At 47.1% G+C, this 16,058-nt stretch overlaps 1 protein-coding gene across 1 annotated transcript in view; it reads left to right on the top strand.

Annotated features, from left to right (window-relative positions):
- Nucleotides 1-2,096: 2,096 nt before the first annotated feature.
- The window catches only part of LOC119390856 (techylectin-5A), a 63,650-nt gene continuing 49,688 nt past the window's right edge, over nucleotides 2,097-16,058 (top strand). The window contains exon 1 of the mRNA XM_037658568.2: nucleotides 2,097-2,181. The gene's annotated coding sequence lies outside the window, so the exon portion shown is untranslated. The remainder of the gene's footprint in view (nucleotides 2,182-16,058) is intronic.

The following is a 16,058-nucleotide window of genomic DNA, read 5'->3' as shown; positions in this document are numbered from 1 at the left end:
CTCCTCGCTGCTTTGCATACACACATGGTTTCGTTTAGCGGGAGGTGGTGTAATTTTTTAGGTTTACACGCGTTATGAAGCCTTGGAGCAATATCGCAAGCAATGAAAAGTTCTTTCTGGTGCAGATATCGAAAGCGCTTTACATTTTTTTTCATTTATATTCGTCAATGTAAATTGCAATGACGAAACTTACGGCATATAAGGGCTTAATACCAATCAGTTCTATGACCTAATACACAGAAGTTGGATGAGGCTTTAAAATACTCAGGATAATGAGGTGGTTCGTTTTGGAATTTGAGTGTAATATTCATCACCAAACATCTTCACCAAACGCGAATACTGCTTTTCAATGACGTCTCTCCTGTCACTGAACTCAGGTACCGACCTATTGATGTAGCGTACTTGCAATTGAATGTCTACAACAATTCAACAACTATTAAAACATATTTTGTGCAACTCATTTTCTTTTCTGTTTTTGTGTTAACTGGCTTGCGGTCAAGAGGATGAGGTTTATACCATCTCAACTACTCTATTTAGGTAAGTTCTAAAACCGTAGTTACCGTGGTTACTCAAAATAAAAAATTTACCAGTAGGAAAAGAAACAAATATAACAAACTAAAACAATTAAAAAAGCAATATGGTAATATACAGTGCGCTTGCAGGAGTTCAAGTGCTGCGATATGAGCTTGGATCGAAATGCGTGCGAGTGAACGTTCTGTTGCAATTCATTTTCAGTGCATCAAAAAATTCCACAGCTCCTTTCATTTTAATACGATAACTATTTTAACAAAATCATGACAATGTATTCTCAATGCACAACGTACTTTCAATATAAAATCTGCTACGATTTATTAACTCTTTGTCCAATAATATTTCACTAAAAGTTCGGTGGCCAATTCTCAACAGGTGTCAACGATGAGTTCAATTCAATGGCAAACAATTAATTCTCATTGCAATGTGTCAGCATTGAGCAATGTTGCTTCAATAAATTCTTACTAAAATTTTTATACGCGTTAAAGAGACCATTACGAGAGCACCCACATGTACGCGAGTAGTTAGATAGACTAACCGGTGCATAGAAACGTTCAAAGCGCCTTTGGTCCCTAAAGCGATGAGAAATCGTCGAATATGAAACGTTTCGGGAGTCAAGGCTTCAATAAGCGGACTTGTCTTCGTTGGCTCCTGCAATATTTCTTGTTCAACGATCGCTCATCGCTTCAGGTCTCCGTCTCTTCCCCAACTTCTGTCGTGTTTGGTACCTACAACAATGCTTCGCATTTGGAACTGTGGTTGAAGAACGCTTCTTTACGCGTCTTGCTCATTAGCTCATTTAAATCATCCTTGCCTGCGTACAGAGGAACATATATGAAGGCAAAAGCCTTAGATGCCTCATAAAAAGCGAAAATTGACCGGCGTCCGGCATCGGCGGCGCCAACACGAGCGAAGCAAAAATCATCATGACGCCACCATATGACGCCATCGTGGCGTCTCAGATCGCCAAAATTTGTGACTTCATTATGAAGTTCTCGTGACGTTGCGGACGTGAAGTCACATTTTGACCTCATGACATGACATCCTAGCTTGGTCAACGGTGTTCGATCACGGAAGCAGTGCAGAACCAGGTGATGCGCCTCCGTTGTTGGAACAAGTGGAAGACCACGTTACGTGCAGAAAATGTTCGGGGGGTGCGGTTCCGGAACAATACATAGACTGAGGAGAAAAAATATCTGGCTTTTCACCTTCCAGTCGTCGTACGTGAGTGAATAAGGGACCCTGTGAGGTTTTTTTTTTTTTTTGCACGAAGTAAACGCGCTCTCGTCAGCATTAAAGTAGAACCCCAGAGAGAGTGATAATGCGATGAATATAACGGAGCAACACAGTGTCGGATATAGGACCTTGGGCAGGCATTCAAACGAAGGCTCTAAATAGGCATGACATATTTTGACTGTTTTCGGAGTAAAAATGCGAATGCGAAGACAAAAGAAAGCGATGTAGAAACCTTTCGATGACGTGCGCAACTGATGCCTGCAGCAGGCGCTCAGGCATTGTTTCGAAGTGTCCTTGCTTTGTTAAATATACTCGTGCGCTTAATATTAAAGAATCCGTCAGGTCACTTTGACGATATCTGTTCTTACTTCATCTAAGCAGCTTCAGAGACGCAAGGCCGGTAACCTTCGTAACGTAAGAACATTATGTATTTCAGTTGCCAGATCTCCTGTGTTGTATTCCATAATTACGGTGGGGGTGCAGGCGATTTCTGGTGATATATTACTTGTTTTATCCGAGATTATTGTGTAAACTGTGGTTGGAGGAAAAAATATTACAAGCAATAGTATGCAGCACACATTCGCGACCCTACATGTCGCGCCATACATGATTATTGAGTATGAGTGCCATACATGATTATTGGACCAGTGTGGCGCTGGGTACTGGGACGTTGGCAAGCTGCAGGAGGCACGCTGGACGCTGGCGCGCTCCACACTGGGACACCCGTTACGGATCGAAATCGGGCTTTTAAATTGTTTTTAAAAACTGTGGTCATGCCCAGATCATAATTAGTGCTGAAACATGAGCAATGCGACAAAAAAAAAGAAAAAAAAACCTAAAAAAGAAGAAACACACGAGCAAGCGGGAACCGAACCCACCACCACAACAAACCGTGCATCCTGAGTGTGACACGTTGACGCTACGCCACACCTGGATGACGATAGTAAGTCTCTTTTATTGCGATAGCAATTATATGGACAGTCTCGGCTGAATTTTGCCGTCGCCGTCATGCACCGTATATATATAAGTATGTATATATATAAAAAAGCCCCAAAGAAAAATAATTCAGAAAAGTGCTTCCGAAGCGCGGAATCGAACCAGGGACCTCTTGCTCCGCAGCGAGTGGCGCTAACCGCTACGCCACGAAACGCAGATCCTCCACGTAGCTAACGGCGAGCGTTATATACACACCTTTTACCGCTGGACGGACGCGGAGACGGCCGGCGCTTATAAGCGTTTCTTCATTACCAGCGAGATGGCGCTAGGAGCACGACGGGCGCATTTAAAAGTCGTCGGCGAGCTCTCTGGCTTCTTCTTATTGCGCAGGGAGAACCTTGCCCTCCCGCTGTCTGCTCGCGCGGTTTTCTGGTGGTGAGGGGAAGAGGGTTGTTTCAAGCTTTCACCGTGGTGTCCGCGCTCATGTTACGGAGCGTATGAAAGCCACTCGAGCTCAAGTGACGCCGTTAAACGAACAAACAGACGATGAGCGCGAACTATCAAGTGTCACAGCTCGACACTTGAAGCACGCTAGTTTCCTTCGCTGCTTCGGCCGCCTTTGCAACAGGAGCGCTGTTCAAACTGAGAGTATCCATTGGCGAGCCTCACTTCGTATAGCATTAGTTTCTTGCTATCGCATTCATTGCTTCGCCCTTGCGGCGAAACTGTGACTTTTTTTTTCTTTATACCTGCTTCCGGTAGCCAGTATTTTATTTTTTCTCGTTTAGAAACACAGATTTCAGTCTCTTCGTGCTCGCGAGAACCTAACAGAAGATAGTTAATTTGTTTGTTATGTGCTGCCTAGGATCAGAACGTCTATCTGGCACGTTTTGCCGCAAGAAATATTAGCGCAACCGCAGATGTGTTGCGGCGATTGCACTGACTCGCTAAGCAGTTAGTGATACCTATGTAGAAAACAATGTTTATCTGAACTGCACACTGAACACTTTAGTTTTCGTCACCCGTTCGAACATATTTTCCGTCCTTTTTTTACGTTCCGCGTAATATACAGCCGCAGTAGTTCACCCTAGCCGAACCAACCGTTAGGCTTAGAGCTGTGCCCCGTGCGCCACGATCGCTGCGAAGAACGCGGATATTCAATTACGAAGACTCGAATAACCGTTGAAATATAGTTTCCATCATACCTGACTGAAGCAAGGCTATATTTGCACCTTCGATTACACAAATGAGAAGCTAAAAACGCCGAGAGTGAGCGTTACGTATTGGCTCACTGTTGCCGGCGACGTGCCGCCATGGTGCGAGCTTTCAGCTGTACGAGCCCATCTGGAACGACTGACTGGTTGAGAAGGTTGATGTTATTGTCAGACTAATAGAAATGTCATATTGTGCTGCGAATGACAAGTTCTTTCGATGCAGTTATATGAACTACATTGACGACACTCGATCACACACTTCAGAGAAAGCGCGCGCGCTCGACAGATGATTGCTTTAGCGTATACGTTCGTCCGTCGCTTAACTAAAGCTAAAGCTAGATTTATGTAGGACACAGAATAGAATATTATTTTGAAAATATTCAATAAGTTCTTCCTTCGCCTTCTCGCGACCCAATACCAAATTTTATACGAATACCACCCAGCGTGCCCAGTTTTTTTTTCAATGTGCTGCCAGTGTTCCCAGTGCGCGGGTAGACACTGTACAGCGTGGCCAGTGCCTTCCAGTGAGCTGTGAGACACTAGGCCACACTGTACAGTATTCTCAGCGTCTTCCAGGGCACTGGGCGGCACTGGCCACGCTGTACAGTCTGTCCCAGTGCCTCCCAGCGCACTGTAGTACACTGGGACACACTGTACAGCGTTTCCAGTGCCACCCAGTGCGCTGAAAGGCACTGGGAGGTAGAGCTGTGCACGGGCCGTATTTCCGAGCCCGAGCCCGGCCCGGGCCCGCTGACTTTGTCGAAGGCCCGCCCGAGCCCGACGGCAAAGGGCTGCGAGCCCGCCCGTCCCGGCCCGACGTACGAAAACACAATCCCGGGCCCGGCCCGGCCCGGCCCGGCTTTTTGAAGGTTCGCTGCGAAAACAAAACATCGTTTTCCGGTAATTTGGCATTTTATTGAGCATATCAAATATGATCAAACGACACACGACGAACAGTCTCTATTACACAGATTACAAATTACAAGTAGACGGCCTCATGCCAGCAACAATGGAGTTCGCTCGCCAAAGCCGTCACGTGTATGGGGTATGCCCATGCAAGCGTCAACTTGCACGAAGGCGATCTACGTCGGGTCGCTCGTCACTGTCGCGTGCATTTTCACTCATATGAGATTTGGCCTTAAATCTAACGCGAACAGTCGCGTGGCGCCGTCACTAGCTCAGGTGGTGTTACTTCTCTGTTTGTCGGAGCGCAACAGAGGCAGTGCTTTACCTGCTCCCCTTTTGTTTAAAGTAGCGAATGGAAAGGAAAAGCGGTAAAGGGCGGTCGCGGAAAAGGCGCTGTATGCGTGCTGGAAAACGATTCCCGCTCATGCTGTATATTTCGGGCTTGAGTCGGGCTTTGTGCCGGGCCCGAGTCCGGCCCGATAAAACTCAAAGTGGCCCGAGCCCGGCCCGGGCCCGAGGTGAAAATACGTCGGCCCGCCCGAGCCCGGCCCGCGGGCCGGGTCGGGCTCGGGCTTTCGGGCTACCCGGAGCCCGTGCACACCTCTACTGGGAGGCACTGGAAACACTGTTTTTTTCGATAGGGAACGATACGGCTTCCAGACGCGTTAGAAACACTTGTGGAAGCTTATGTAACTACAGTGTGCATAAAATGATAAAAGCGAACTCTTCAGGGCCATGAATCAATTAAGATCGTGCCGTTCCTTACAGAGTTAACCAATCCCAGTAATAGCGAGTCTTTAATTTCTCGTGCCAAACTTATAAAGAATGACTATAATAGGATCGATTAGTGTAGCGACGCCCTTTTGGGCGATGTCTGGCTGAAAAACCTATGAATATAAATTTAGACGGTCTGCCTTTATCATAGAGGTGCATAACCTTACCAACCAGCGCTGGAGCTCGAATTCAATTACTTAAAGGTGTACAAATTATAACAAGAAAACAAATTTCAAAACAGTTCATGAGTCAGCACGCAGTTGTAAACTGGTTCGCGAAATGGTTTATTGAAATCTAGTGCATCCTGCATCTTAATGATACGATGCGCTCAGTTACGCAAATGCCCACGCTTCAAGGAGACATTGCCTCATGAAACGTGGAAACAGCCGCCAATTAAATGTGTAAGCCTTCTATCGATGAGTCCCCATGAAGCACGTGTGTTTGCGTCTTCGTGTGTGAGGCTAGCAAAGGTCCCACGAAAGCTATGTTTGATTTACTTAAATTTAGAACTACAGTGAAAATCAGTGGAAAAAGAGCGGTGGTCAGATTAAGTGATTTCATTATGCAGAAAACGAGTACGTTAGTACAGTTTTTTGCAACAAGTAAGTTACCGTGTCCCAAAAATTGGTTTCAAAAGAAGGTGCAACAACACAGTTGCCACAACGAGTAATAACATAGAGATGGTGCAAAAGAGAAGAAACTGCTAAGTTTTCTCGTAACAAGTAGCTATATCATATAGTCAATAAAAAAAACAAAGCCGATGAGTATATTTTCATCAACGCGTTACGGTACTGATAGCAGGGTATGGTTGCATCAGGTAATCATATCATAACGTGTATACCTGATAAGTCTAATAATGATAAGGATATTTTCATCACATAGTGCAAACATATATTGCAAACACAGTTCACACTCTGCAAACGGCATAATACACAAATAAAGATAAACGCGGAAGCCTTTGCGCTGAATGCATCCGAATAATAGGAGAATAATTTAGGCCTAATGTACAATACATTCAAATTAATAATGGATAACTCTCGAAAAGAGACATGTAAACAAAAGCTAGCCATGGAATGACACACGTAATTTGAATGCAGCCAAATGTCGACAAATAAACACGGAGTAACCATCCAATGAACATGTGCCATGTGCAGAAATGTATAATTTAAAAAGAACTTTATTCAGAGTGTGTAGCCTTTACCCTGAGAACGCCGGGATGGAAAAGCTTTGCCGAACCTAAAGCTACGTTAAAAGGAGTAATTAACGAAATTAACGAAATTCGCTAAATAAAGTTTAATTAAAAAAATTAGGGCCCTTGTTGATATGGAAGACTTGTAGGACGTGACAACTTAAGACATGCCCGTTTTTCTAAATTGCGCAAAACGCACATAATTTCAGGCAATATTCTCCACAACTGAACAACCTGATCCATGCGAAACCACAAACTGAGCGCACCGGACGCGCGTGGAATCCGTCATTCCTGTCGCATCAGACCGGAAGCTGACGCGACAATTTTTTTTAAAAAAAAAGGCGCTTCGAAACAGAACATGGTCAGAAAAAAACCGTAAGCCTTCTGAAATACCAATTGAATCGCTTATGCATTGCGTTTGCTGGGTAGTACCCCTCCGTTTTTTTGTTGAGCTCGAAAGAAGTGCAAAGAAGTTGTTCTCTTGTCTGCGAGAAGTAGCGCCGTAGTGGCTGCCGCCTAGTTGTAAGCTGTGCAGTGAAAGAAAAAGTGAAAATTGGGCTTTTCTTGGGTGCAGCGCGAAAGAACCAGGCAAGCACTACACACGAAACGCAAAGAATAAGCGGTCCGCTTTGGTATTTAGGACGACTTGCCGTGGTTCCTGGCCATATTCTGCTGCGACGCGCCTTTTTTGAAAAATTGACACGTGAGCTTCCGGTCTGAGGCGAAAGCGATGACAGATTACCTGCGCCCCCAGCGCTCTCAGTTTCCGTTTCGGCTGCGTAGGGGCTTTGAATTTTCGGTGATTATTGTGTCGAACCACGTCCGTTTTTCGCCGTTAAAATATGGACATGTCACAAATTTTCACCTCCTTAAAACTCTTTCATATAAATAACGACCACAAAGTTAATAATTAAAAAGTTAATTAACGAATGTTTGCTAAATACACATTTCAATGTAACTTTACGTGCGGCAAAGGTCTTCCGCCTCGGTGCAGAGTTCGGTTGCGAAGACGAGAAGGGCCTGACTGTCATAGCATTTTTATAGAAAATGTGTATTGTTAAAAAAAACACCCTGTTAATGGCTATGCTGTGATTCACTCTCTACCCTCAAGCTTACCTTCCTTCGCTCGGCCGCGGATCATATACGGAAGTTTAAGCTCTGCTTTAACAGCTCTATTGTAAAAAGTGCATGGGAAGTGCTTGGCAATCGCTGGAATGTACGGTTACACCACTTGAAGAGGTGTAAATAAAATAATAAAATTGAGCATAAATCAGTGCAGTCATGTAATGCTGGCTTTCATGTCCAAATAACGGTTCGCAAACTGATAACACAAACCGGAAGTATGGCACTTCTAGTGGAAATTTTGCGTCACAGCCTTGTAAGCATGACTGCCATAATTACCGCCCACCAAGTTGTAGGAGGTTAAATTAGTGATAATCGTATGCACTTATAATTGTGTAAAAGTGAAGCTTAAACCAAATGAGATCAAAACAGCGGTGCTTGACATATATAGCATGGTGCTTCCAGTCATACAAGAGCTTCCCATCTTGCACGCACTATTCAGTGAATGAATCGCAAGCCTTGTTTGTTTATAGTAAAGCGGTCTAGTGCAGGCCGTTGTGAGATGAGTAATCATGCATGCCTCTGGTGAAGTGTTGCACGACACCGAGTGTAGCTACATACCATTTTGCAGGTGCTTATTCCTTGATCATCAGGCGCGGAAATTTGCTTACTTTCTTCTGAGGTATTCACCATTTGTTGCGTTTGAACGCGAAAATGCCAAAATGAGCTGGGCACAGCTCAGTCATAAACCTGGGACATTTAGGTCAGCATGCATTTGGCAACATTAAAATTACTACTTCTCATGGCTGTCAGCGACCATGTAAGAACAGGGTAGATGTCACAGTAAAACTAGGCTGGCTTTTCTGAATATCCTATTATAATCAGCAAGTCCAGGTAAGCTAACACGGTATAGATAAAATAATAGATAAGGAAAGGAAGCGCCGCGTCTCAGTCTCTTCTTTGTCGTCATCAGTTGCGCTGAAAGCTTCATTCAGCTCTTGGCTGCCGCTGTTGATAGGGACTTATTTTATTGCGATACCAATTATATGGACAGTCTCGGCTGGTTTTTGCCGTCGCCGTGCACCGTGTATATATATATATATATATATATATATATATATATATATATATATATATATATATATATATATAGGCAGGCATGGTGGTGGAGTGGCCGTAGCGTTGCAAGTAGTCAAGTAGATCCTCCGTGAGAACTCACAACGTTGTTTATTTCGACGTTTCAGCCAGAGTCTGGCCTTCATCAGGAATGAGGGTACAGTTTGTTGGTGCTCAGTTTTATACAGTCTTAAAGAAGAAAGGATACGCGAGGAAAAAAAAAATATTGACAACATGGGGTAGACCCCCCACCCCTCCGACGATCACTTTTAAGATGTCCGCGGCCTGCATATCTTTCCCTCTATTAACGTATTCCTCTCGACCAGGCAGCGCCTCGTGGCTCCGGCGGTGCAGTGTGGGGAAAAAAGAGCTTTTTAAAGAAGTTAAGCCTTTAACTACTTAGTGCCCCGTGGACGTCTCGTCCCGAAAAAAAAAAGAGCTTTATTAAGAAGTTAAGCCTTTAACTACTCAGTGCCCCGTGGACGTCTCGTCCCTGGTGCGGTGTGGAAAAAAGGAGCTTTATCAAGAAGTTAAGCCTTTACCTACTCAGTGCCACGTTGACGTCTCGTCCGCGAAAGGGGGGGCCACCGCGTATTGCCGCAGAGGCTAGCAGGCGGGCGCAATGTCAATTTTGGCCCGCTCCTGGATTCCGCAGTCGGGGGCTCCTGATTGTGCACAAGGGTGCTGTGGGACATGTCATGCTTGTCACAATTGATTGGTTAGTAAGATAGAAACAGAAACAGGTGACAGCTGTACTTAGAAAGAGAAGTTACACTAAGTACAGCTGTCACCTGTTTCTGTTTCTATCTTACTAACCAATCAATTGTGACAAGCATGACATGTCCCACAGCACCCTTGTGCACAATCAGGAGCCCCCGACTGCGGAATCCAGGAGCGGGCCAAAATTGACATTGCGCCCGCCTGCTAGCCTCTGCGGCAATACGCGGTGGCCCCCCTTTCGCGGACGAGACGTCAACGTGGCACTGAGTAGTTAAAGGTTTAACTTCTTGATAAAGCTCCTTTTTTCCACACCGCACCAGGGACGAGACGTCCAACGGGCACTGAGTAGTTAAAGGCTTCACTTCTTAATAAAGCTCTTGTTTTTTTTCGGGACGAGACGTCCACGGGGCACTAAGTAGTTAAAGGGTTAACTTCTTTAAAAGGCTCTTTTTTCCCCACACTGCACCGCCGGAGCCACGAGGCGCTGCCTGGTCGAGAGGAATACGTTAATAGAGGGAAAGATATGCAGGCCGCGGACATCTTAAAAGTGATCGTCGGAGGGGTGGGGGGTCTACCCCATGTTGTCAATATTTTTTTTTTCCTCGCGTATCCTTTCTTCTTTAAGACTGTATAAAACTGAGCACCAACAAACTGTACCCTCATTCCTGATGAAGGCCAGACTCTGGCTGAAACGTCGAAATAAACAACGTTGTGACTTCTCACGGAGGATCTACTTGACTATATATATATATATATATATATATATATATATATATATATATATATATATATATATATATATATATATTGCCGCGGAAAACTGCCATCAGTCCGTACAACCCAGGCGTCGCAAACGAAGCGAAACGCCGACGGCACCGCTACGACAGATGAAGCCAGCCGCAATGCGCCGGCAGGCCCTGCATGCGCACGAGCTTCGGCCGAGCAGCCAACGCGCGTGAAGAAGAGAAAGACCGCGTTCAATAGAGGGCTCGTGAGAGCTGCGGACTTTCGGTTTCTTCAGAATTTATGTGCTTCCTTTTGGCTTTTGGGGACAAGTTAGCCCCTCAATAAATAGTGCAAATACCAAATCCTTGTGCAGAACGTTGTTACAATATATAAAAGCCAGAAAGAAAAATAATTGAGAAAAACTTTCCGACGCGCGGCATCGAACGGGCGACCTCTCGCTACGCAGCGCGCGGCGTTAGACGGCTAGGCCACGAAGAGTACCGTTCTTCAGCCTGCTAAGGGCGAGCTATTTATACACACCATTTACTTCAGCATGCTTTCTTGGTCACCACCGAGGTGGCGCGAAGTGCACGCGTGGCGCGCTTTAAAGATCGTCGCCCCGTTCCTGCGAACGCCGTTGCTCTTCGCACTACAGGGCGTGGTCGCCTTCCCGCGCTTATCTCGAGGAAAGAAGGAGGCGGCTGGCGGGGGGGGGGGGGGGGGAGCGGGGAGTTCTTTGTCTTGTGCTTTGCCCACGATGTGCGCGCTGAAGTCACAGGGCGTACGGAGGTCACTTCGCTCGCTGCAGCGGCCGCGTTTGCGAAAGGAGCGCGCTGTTCAAACAGAAATAAGCAACAACTGTGACGGTTAGTTCGCGCTCGTCTTGTGTGTACCTTTTTTTCAGCATGGTCCGAAAACGCTCGCGTTCGGTAGTCGAGGCTCCTGAGAACACGGGAGCCAAATGTTATAGCGCAGCACGTGGTCTCGAACTTACAATTAATTTTCAAAGCAAGAAATAGATCCCTCGTCCTCCTACGAATGATGCCATATGTCCAAATAATCGCGCCATATGCTCAAATGTACGGCCATTGGCTGAATTGAGCATCGTGGGCTGCATAGTTACCAAGCTGCCACGAGCAGTGGCTTAGCTCGGCTATGCCGGGATATACGTAGCGTTAGCAAAGGTTCAGCTGATTATTCTTAGCTTTCCAGATTGTCTAGAGTTATTAGCCGTCTTCTGTTCATTCTTCGTACGCTGAACCGCTAATTGCGAGACAAATACTTCGGGACCCAATGAGACAAGCTTCTCGGCTCTTCTGCGCCGTTGAGCAGCATTTGCACTCACCCCATCCAGCAACTGGGCCCCGGACGACCACATCATTCTACCTCCGACGCGAGTGACCACTTCGGCCCCAGCGTGGTCCACATTGATACTTCCGATGGCTCTTCCACAGAAGATATGGCCTCGGACAGTGACTTCACCGTCGTATCAAGCCGCCGCCTGAAGAGGAAAATCAGAAGGACATCGCCGACTGGTCCACAAGCACCGAAAAAGGCGAGTAGCATGCGGTCATACACGATCTCGTATGTGCCCACATCGACGACAGACATCTTGAACTCGCTGAACAGGCACAGCCTGTCGGAGTACTTTGAGCTTGTCGCCCCTGGCCAAGTTGCAGAAATACGCATAAATGCTCGAAACAACATCCTGTCTGTGGAGGTCACTACAAAGAGCATATTGGACACACTGAAAGCGATTGTTCAGCTGGGAAACATTCCGGTTCGCGCATTCTCCGCATACGACAAGGAAACGACCACAGGAGTTATCTACGACGTGGACGAAGACATCACAGACTCTAGCCTTGAGAAACTGCTGTCATCGTCGTCTCCCATTGTTGGTTTTCATCGCTTCGGGCGGTCCCGATGTGTGAAAATAGTGTTTCAGTCGGACACATTGCCTACACATGTAAAGGTCGGGTACGTGAGGCATTCGGTGCGCCCTTACGTGCCTAGGCCTCTGCAGTGTCATAAATGCCTGAAATTCGGGCACGTCAATGCAGTTTGCAAGGGTGCAGTAACCTGCAAACATTGCGGTGGACTTCATGATGGTGATAACTGCAACGCCGCTGCGAAATGTCCAAACTGCTCGGGCGCCCACGACGCAACGTCAAAGGAATGTCCCAAAATGAGGAATGAAATAAGTATTATGAAGAAGATGGTTCGAGACCGCTCCACTCACAGAGAAGCTGCAAGGGCTGTGCGGCGCCGTAGACATCGTTCACGACTCCGACGCATTCGAAGCAGCAGTGTTCATCGCGTACGAGAATCAACACCCAAAACCAAGCTTTCATCACCTCCCCGCCTGCTTTTGGCGGCCACAAAGGATGGTACACAAGATTCAGCACCTTCACAGTCGATGCAAGCGCAAGGCAAGCAGTCATTGGCTCTGAATACGTCGGAGCTTCAGTGGCCTTCGCTACCATCACGAGCCGCCTGTACGCCCTTATCGTATGGTGCTACTACACCCAATGAAAACAATGAAAAGATGGATAATGCAGACGTAAAGTCTATGTTAAAAAATCTGATGGGTTCAATACGCAAGATTCTTGGCGGCCTAAACAAACCCGCTGCTAAGGCTGCTGTCCAGCTACTGGAAGTTTTGGAGCCACTTTGGTGGTTCTTCAATAAGCGAACATGGCACTGATGTTCGAAGAACGCTTGCGGCAGTCGCTTGTTATGCAATGGAATGCTCGAGGTCTATGTGGCCGTTTGTCGGATTTCAGACAATGGGTTTTTAAATACCAATTACCAGTTATTGTTGTCTGCGAGCCAAACATGGATTCGACTTTTCGCATCTCTGGGTACATCCAAATGTGGTCTCGCAGCGATCAACGTACAAGCAAAGTACTAATTTGCATACGACGCGATCTGACGTACTTAAGACACGACATCGTGCCGCACACTAGCAACGATTACGTGGGCCTGACTATAACACATAAAAGGCGGACGTTCTCAGTAATAGGAGGATACATCCACCCCAGTGCGAAGATCGACTGCTCCCACCTGAAGAGCGTTCTGCAAGCCGCACAAAGCCCACACATTGTGATTGGTGACTTCAATGCACATCATCCCCTCTGGGGTAGCACTGCGATGAATTGCCGTGGAAGAGACTTGGCGAACTTTATGTGCACTTATGGACTAAGCGTACTCAACGACGGGTCACCTACATTTATTCGTGGTACTTCTTATAGCAGCTGCCTCGACCTTACCTTTGTATCCAGGAGCCTTCTGTCTTCTGCATGTTGGTGCACGGATTTGGAGACTCGTGGTAGCGATCACCTCCCAACCTATGTTCAGTTTAGGTGGTTTCGCCGCTCAGCTTCACGCTACATTCGTCAAACAGACTGGACCTTGTTCAAGGCATCTGTCAAGACGGGCTGTCAGCACACGACTGTATCATCCGAAATAGAGAAAAATTTTTTATGTGCCGTGTGTGTGGTCCTTCTCTGTCCCCAGTCACTTTTTGTAAAGTTTGCGCAAAAATCATCGATAATCCGAAATAGAGGATATCATTGCTTCTTCTCTGCGTGACACAACCAGACAGGTTAACCTACCGATGCAGAGATCAGCAACCGACTCCCAATACGAGGCACTTCGTGCAATCCGTCGCCGCGCAGAACGACGACACAGAAGAACGAAATCCCCGTCAGACCTCTCCGCCTGTCGCCGAGCTCAACGACACGTTCTTCGGCATCTCGACAAGCTTGACAGGCAGCGATGGAGGACATTCTGCGGATCTCTTGACCTAAGGCAACCTCTATCTAAGATCTGGCGGGTGGTACGAAGTTTGCAGACAATTCCGCAACAAAGTCAACCATTCCGAGCCGTGGCTCTACATCAAGGTCGGGGAGCAATTGATATAGCCGGAGACAACTGCAGCCTTATCGCGGCCACCACTGATGCTGTGATTGAGACTCTTACCACCATAGCGCCCCCATCGTCTGATGAGCGCCTCGATGTGCCTTTCACAATGCATAAGCTTGACGCTGCCATTTCTGTTTCCCGACGCTCATCGGCACCAGGACCTGATGGAATCACGTACGCTGCACTTCGCCATCTTGGTACATAAGCACGACATATCCTGCTCTCCCACTATAACAACTCGTGGGAGTCGGGACATGTCCCAGCTAAATGGAAATGCAGTCGCATTATTGCGTTGCTCAAACCAGGGAAGTGTCCTCATGCCCTTTCCTCCTACAGACCGATCGCCTTAGCCAGCTGCGTCGGGAAAGTAATGGAAAAGATGGTGCTGTCAAGATTAGAGTGGCTTCTAGAAAGCAAGAATTGCTTTCCTGCATTTATGAACGGCTTTAGAAGAGGACGATCTGCAGTCGACGGTGTGGTCGACTTGATCTCAAATGTTGAAGAGGAAAGAAACCGACGCAGACTAGTAGCGGCCGTCTTCCTAGACATTAAGGGCGCCTACGATAATGTGCTGCATTATGCGATCCTTGACGCACTGGAAGATTTAGACGTCGGCGGACGACTGTACGCCTGGATCGTAAGTTACCTCAGTGACCGTACCATTTACATGACGACAAGCGACGGAGACACCGATCGACATACTATTCACCGTGGTGTTCCCCAAGGGGGAGTTCTCAGCCCAATTCTGTTCAACGTTACTATGATTGGACTGGCAGCAGAACTTCCCAGCACGGTAAAAGTCAGCGCATATGCAGATGACATATGCATATGGGCGTCCGGAGCTACTCGTCCGCAATTGCGTGCTCGACTTCAACGTGCAGTGACGTTAACAGCTAAATATTTACGGCGCCAGGGTCCATCGTCACAACATATTGTGACGATAGAAAGCGTTTATTTACAAGATGGGAAAATGCAGAGGTGTAGCTCGGCCAAGCGTCAACGGCGTCGCTCGCGAGCCAGTCCAGCCTCCTTCTCCTCTTCGTCGAATCTTCGCTCGCGCGTTTCACTTCCCGGTTCGCAGACGATGACCTCTGGGCGAGTCACTCAGATGGTTGATGGTAGCACGGTTTAAGGCGCGCAACGTGTGCCAGCTGTGTTTTGCTAGAGCGGCGACCATTGCTTGTGACGCTTGAGATTACGTACGTGACGTCGCTGAGGCGGTCAAGAATGACGAATGGACCTGAATAGTGGGCCAAGAACTTCTGGCACAAACCACGTTTGCAGACTGGTGTCCATAACCACACAAGATCGCCCTTAGTATAAGATACGGAGCGATGACAGGCGTCGTAACGTTTCTTAGAACGCTGTTGGGATGCCAAAGTTCGAAGGCGTGCGATGCGACGGGCTTCTTCTGCGCGGCAGAGCGTCTCGGCTACCGAGGTTTCAACGTCTAGCGTGAAAGGTAGTATAGTGTCGAGACAACATCGTGGGGAACGAGCGTACAACAGGTAAAATGGAGAGTAACCTGTAGTCTCATGCTTCGCGGTATTGTACGCGTATGTGATGTAAGGTAGCACTTCGTCCCAGTTTTTGTGCTTGGAATCGACATAAATAGACAGCATGTTCGTGAGAGTCCGGTTTGTGCGCTCTATGAGGCCATTGGTCTGCGGGTGATATGGTGTAGCATGGCGGAAATGGCAGGCAGACAGACGCAGGATCTCTTC

Source organism: Rhipicephalus sanguineus, chromosome 4, assembly GCF_013339695.2.
Source record: "Rhipicephalus sanguineus isolate Rsan-2018 chromosome 4, BIME_Rsan_1.4, whole genome shotgun sequence".
Taxonomy (NCBI): Eukaryota; Metazoa; Arthropoda; class Arachnida; order Ixodida; family Ixodidae; genus Rhipicephalus; species Rhipicephalus sanguineus.
This window is presented reverse-complemented; position numbering and strand designations above follow the sequence as displayed.